Source organism: Halyomorpha halys, unplaced genomic scaffold (genome assembly GCF_000696795.3).
Source record: "Halyomorpha halys isolate HHAL.00 unplaced genomic scaffold, Hhal_1.1 Scaffold814.1, whole genome shotgun sequence".
Lineage (NCBI taxonomy): Eukaryota > Metazoa > Arthropoda > Insecta > Hemiptera > Pentatomidae > Halyomorpha > Halyomorpha halys.
In genome coordinates, this window is record NW_027107888.1 from 442,977 (window position 1) to 448,855 (window position 5,879).

Below are 5,879 nucleotides of genomic sequence, written 5' to 3' on the forward strand. Positions count from 1 at the left end.
AATTATTTTAACATCATTCATTTACTTATTTCATCATTATATATCTACCTAAAAATTTATTTTATTTTATTTTTATCTTTTTGTTTTATTTTTTACTTTATTTATTTTTCTTAATTTGTTTTACTTTTTTTTATGTATAAATGATATGATTTAATATGTACAGCTCTAATGATCATTGCCTTTGAGTGTGGTAGATAGAATTATCATTTCAATTAAATATTATTATTGTGATCATTGATTAAAGTAATATAGAAGGAATCACAATTTGATTCGTTGAATTTAGGCTCAAAGATCATGTTTACAGTTGTTATTATTGGTAGTGTTGTTTATGGGTGCAAAACATGGAAACTTACTATGAAGAATAAGCTTCTTAATCTATAAATGTAAATTATCTTATCTTCAATGATAAAGATGGTATGTAATTATTTGTGCATATATATATTCTCCCTCAGTGTGAAGGCAGTGACCACCAAATCGACACCATGCTAGCTCTGACTCTGCTACCATTACTTGTTGCTGGTTCAGTACTGGATTCTCCACTTAACTATGATTTTAGAAACCCTGGACCTAGTAAGTTTTCTTTGTCTAAAGATTCAAATTGACTCAAAATTTGCTGTTTTTGCGTTTCAAGATACTATAGGATCAAAAATCGAATAAAAAAAAAAATCCATTCATACATCACACACCTCTAGTCAACAAACTATCATTGCAAGATAAATACTAAGATAGATAGATAAACAGAACATTGATAGATAGAAAACAAATGTAACCAGAAACCAAAAAAAATAAAAATAACTGAATTTATAAATTGACTATAATTTATATAAATATGAAATCTGTAAACAAAATAAAACAAATTCTTGTTCTCAATTAAAAATTAAAAGAAGTGTGAAATAAAATAAAATAATCAATTCATATGTAAAAAAAATATATTCATTTCTAATGATATTATGCCTGATAGTTCAACAGCTTATGGAAAAGTCCTTTTAATTATTATTTCTAGTACCAAAATTTAAACATTTTCTTTGCAAAAGTATGCCAGAAATATATTAATATACCAGTTTAATAAAATTTACACTCTGCATCCTTGGATGCTAAATTGTAATAGAATAAATATTGAAAAAACTAAGAATGATTTTCTGGAGTCATCCTGTCAACTGACAGGTTTATATGTGTAGATTAAGTGATATTATAAAACTAACTATCAAATAGCTATGGTGACTAATGGACTATATGGTGACTCATGGACTATATGTTGACTGATGGACTATATGGTGACTGATGGATTATATGGTGCCTGATAGACTATATGGTGACTGATGGACTATATGTTGACAGATGAACTATATGGTGACTGATAGACTATATGGTGACTGATGGACTATATGGTGACTGATGGACTATAGGTGATTGATGAAATCATTTATCAGACTGAGCCAATTGCGCTTGCGCCCGCACAGTACAACTCCTGTTAGAAAAGACGTTTCATCTGTGCATTTTTCGTCATTCTCCATCACCTTCTACGACTGTCTTTGTAAAATATTATTTTCTTCTAAACTCAACCACTCGATGAATTCCTGGAAGAAGGGATAGTCCTCTTCTTCCACCAAACGGTTAAATTCCAATGGGGCGATGGTGAAGATCTCGATCTTTTTTGACAATCTGGCTCTGTGTTCTTCCATTATGGTACAATCCACTAGCACATATCTTACTGTCTCTGGAACTTCACACTGGTAGGAGGAGCATATGGGATCGATGTCCTTTCAAAAGCTCTACAGCTTTCCTCGGAATCCTTTGTGAGACAGCAATCTGGGAGGATTCACTTAGGCTTCAATCATGAATGGACGGTGGGAAAGATCTTATGTTACCCCAACGTAGCAACCTTCGTCCATATCACTCCTCGATGTAGTCCTGTGACAGCATCATTTTCCTTTGGTTCGGGGTTTCACCGATCTTCTTGCGAAGTTTCTCCGATAGCGCCACCAGCCCCTTCCTCTTTCCTTCGTATTTAACGAAATCTTCCTTGAGGGTAATATCCAAGAGCATCACTCCGGCCAGCATGTGTACTGCCTCATGTCATACTGCTCTGTACGTCTTCGTGACCCTCAGCAGAGCCAATCTATGTATGGTGGTAACTCTCTTCTTCTATTTTTGCGTGAGGTTTCGGCTCTACGAATGTAGAGTCTATCTCGAGATGCGTATCTCAGAATACCCGAGACCACAGATTTATAGAGTTATTGTAGTGGAGAACTTGAGACCCCAAACGCACCCCCTGTTCTACTAAGCCCGTTGAATGGCAGTGTCACCCTCTCCCTTATGTAACCCATTTATGTAGTCCAGGTGATGAGCAGCGTCAAAGCCTCTTCTTATTCAAGATACATTACCTCTTCACTTGATCTAACCTTTTCTTCTTGCATATCCAGGGTTATAGCTCTGTCCGTGGAGCATTTAGTTTCGCCATAGTCATGTAATTAGATTATGATTAGCAATATTTAAAAACAAAAGACAGTACTGAGTATAAATATTAAATGCATGTTAATAATCATTAAACATGTTAATAATCAATAATCATCTAATGTAATAATCATTAGAAAGTTGAATTGACACTGTCATTATTGGTATTGTCACTTGTATTGCTAAACATGGAAAATATAAAATAATAGATATTGATTTATAACCGAAAAATATTAAATGCTACAATATAAGAAACCATTTGTTTGTATCGCAGGCATACGAGGTGTCAGGTGTGCTGTGGACTCAACTAAGGATAGTTCTTAAATATTGGGCAATTTTTAGGTTACAATTTTCAAAACATAACTCATCACATCTAAATGTTCGTATGTTAGATTTTAAATAAAACCATTAAAATTAAACGCTTAACCAACTAATAAATTTTTTGACAGCCATTTTCGTAGTTAAAAAAATGAAATAATCGAAAGTAAAAGAATAATTATAAAAAAAAAAAAATGATTAGTTTTAAAGCATATACAGTTAAAACTCATGTAATGCCAAAGTTTTGTAATTAGGTCGTGCGGATCTGAGTGAAAATGTAGTTTTTTATCGCAATGATTGCTCGAAATAATTAGCTGTTTCAAGCTAATATATGTTGAAATAAAATCAAACAAAGTTACCTATTTAATAATTACCTGTTAATATTTATTCTTGCTTTCAAGCATTTTTTTTTTGGGAGGGGGTGTAGGTATTATTGACTTATTATATTTTCTTCTGTACACAAACTATTTAATTAATTCGGGAAATTCAACTAAAATAAATTAATCATAAAAATGTTACTCCAAAATTATATGATAATGCGAAAAATGTTAAAACTTGAATCATTAAAACTAAATAAACAGTTTCCTCTGAATTCCTTATATAGATAAAGTTTTCATACAGTTATAAGCTCTTGAGTACCAATTCCTGGCAAGAAATTAATTATAAATTATAACACCAATATAGCAGCAATAAAATTAAATGCTAGAATTAGTTTTGCCTTACGAAATAGAGCAATGATAAAATGGAGTATTGAATTAAGTTTGTCTAGATAAAATGATAATACCTATTAGTCTGAAAGCCAGTGATGATCCTTTTATGGCACTTTGTAGAATCTTTCTTGCTTTGCCAAAAAAGGAATGCGAGTCCGATGAAAAATGGCAGATGTTTCAAAACGTTAAAATAAATTAATTTTTCATTTGGAGCTCTATATCAGCACTAGAAAACCTAATAAAACAATATTTAAAGTAGAGTAAATTTGTCAAAGTATGAGCCCTGATAGAGATATTTACGTTCAGTATAATCCGGGATGCAGTTTTGTAAAAAGTAACATTTCATAAAGAAAAATCAGCAGTTAAAGAATATATTTCGGGAAATAATTTCTTATTAGCGACCATTATATGTCTGCCAGTATTGAAATTAAAGCTAGTTTAATGTAGTTTAAAACGTTTATCTTCATAGGATTAAATATCTTTTATAGTATTTGCCAAAATAAATTCACAAAATGCTGATTTCTCCAAAAAGTTGTTCGGAACAATTTTTTTTCGGAAAAATATATTTCAGAAATTATTAGAAGCACTGTCTGCTAGACGCCAGCAATAAAATGAATGCTATTAGACTGTACTATAAAGTAGTTTATAACAATTATATTTTCATGATTTTTAAAAAGCAACATTTCATAAAAAATGCACGGGAAAATCTGAAGTTAGTGAATTTATTTTGAAAAATCTATACCTCCAAGACCATTATACCAACTGATTTCTATTAGCACTCAAATCAAAGCTAGTTTAATGGTCTATAAATTAGTTTATGATGTTTATCTTTGTAGGAGCACTATTTTTCATGATATTTGCTAAAATAAATTTATTTCTAGTTGATCAGACACAATTTCAAATGCAAAATTCATATTCGTTTTTGATGAATATTTTTATTCATAATTTATCAACCATTTTATTAATGTTTATGGAAAGTGGTCCACTGTTCGGGCGATATGTGCTGTGAGAATGGCTACACCTGTTATTACGAGAATTCTAAGGATTATTGCAAAACTGATGACAAGAAACTGAAATATTGGTAAGTTATTATTAATAAAATAAAAAATATTATAATTATTAAGGAATAATATTATTTACTAATAAATATTGTATTTCTGTTTAGTGGGTTAAAGGAACAATTTCGTTGTGAGGGGTAATCTAAGTGTAAGTTTAAGAACAAATAAAGATGAAAAAATATAAGTTTTTGTTTTTAGAATCTTCTCTTATTTATTTTATATCCGAACCTCATATAATAATTTTTATTTAAAAATCAACATATAGCGTGAACAGCAATATTATTTATAAGATTTTATTATTTTATTTTATTTTTGTCCATGGCAAAAAACGTATTCACAAACCTGTGTGATGTATTTGTTTTAGAAAATGAACAACAGGACAGGGAACAGTAGGTTATAGTTGGTAATATAACCATTACAATTACATTACTCATTACAATAGATTGATCTATATGACTGTAATAAGGCCATTCTGGAAGTACGGCGTTGAGCTTTGGGGCTCCACTAAACCTTCGAATTCCTCTCGTATCCAATCCTTACAATCCAAAATCCTCAATCCTCCTTACTTTGTCACCAATAAAATCATTCATAAAGACCATAATGTTCCCTATGTAACCGATCTACCCCGAACCAGATATCACTCCTTCCATTATAAACTCCCTAACTACCCAAACCCACTAGTTTCTAACCTTGCATCCTCTTCCATTCCTGACAATCCTCCGAGGCACCTAAAAAGAATATGGCCACAAGACCTGCTAGTGTAAAAACGTCATTAGGGTGAGTTCTATGTGGAGTTCTCTACTTGTCTGTATCAATTTACTGAATGTACAGTTTTAAATTTCAATTAATATATTTAAAAAAAAAAACATTTACATTTTTTTAACATTCTCATAATTTATAACATTACCATTATTTTTAACATTCTCATTCTTCTTAACACTAATAAATATCAACATTCTTTCCCATAATTTTTCTAATTTAATATTCCTATAATTTTTAATATTCTCATCATTTTTACCATTTTCATTATTTTTAACATTCACATAAAATTTAATATTCCAATTTTTTTTTTTAACTAAAATTATTTCCCTGAATAAAATTTTAATACAAAAGAGATGTGAATTAAAATGCTGCAGATGTTTCATTTTTTTATTTATTTGTTTAAATTTATGGATAAAAAGACCAGAAGCAACTTAATTTAGTGATGGTGGATAATAATAATTTATGTATTTCTTTTAAGATATTAATAAAAATATTCAAACCCGCAGTTTTAAAAATAAAATTATATAATATAACGTTTATTATTTTTCATGTTGAATATCTCTATTTTTATTTAAAT

At 30.0% G+C, this 5,879-nt stretch overlaps 1 long non-coding RNA gene across 1 annotated transcript; it reads left to right on the plus strand.

The window, feature by feature from the left end:
- The first annotated feature begins 455 nt into the window (after positions 1-455).
- On the plus strand, positions 456-4,741 carry LOC136795497 (uncharacterized). The gene is made up of 3 exons (XR_010843128.1): positions 456-570; positions 4,461-4,563; positions 4,648-4,741. It is a non-coding gene; the product is annotated as an uncharacterized lncRNA (long non-coding RNA).
- Positions 4,742-5,879: the final 1,138 nt, after the last annotated feature.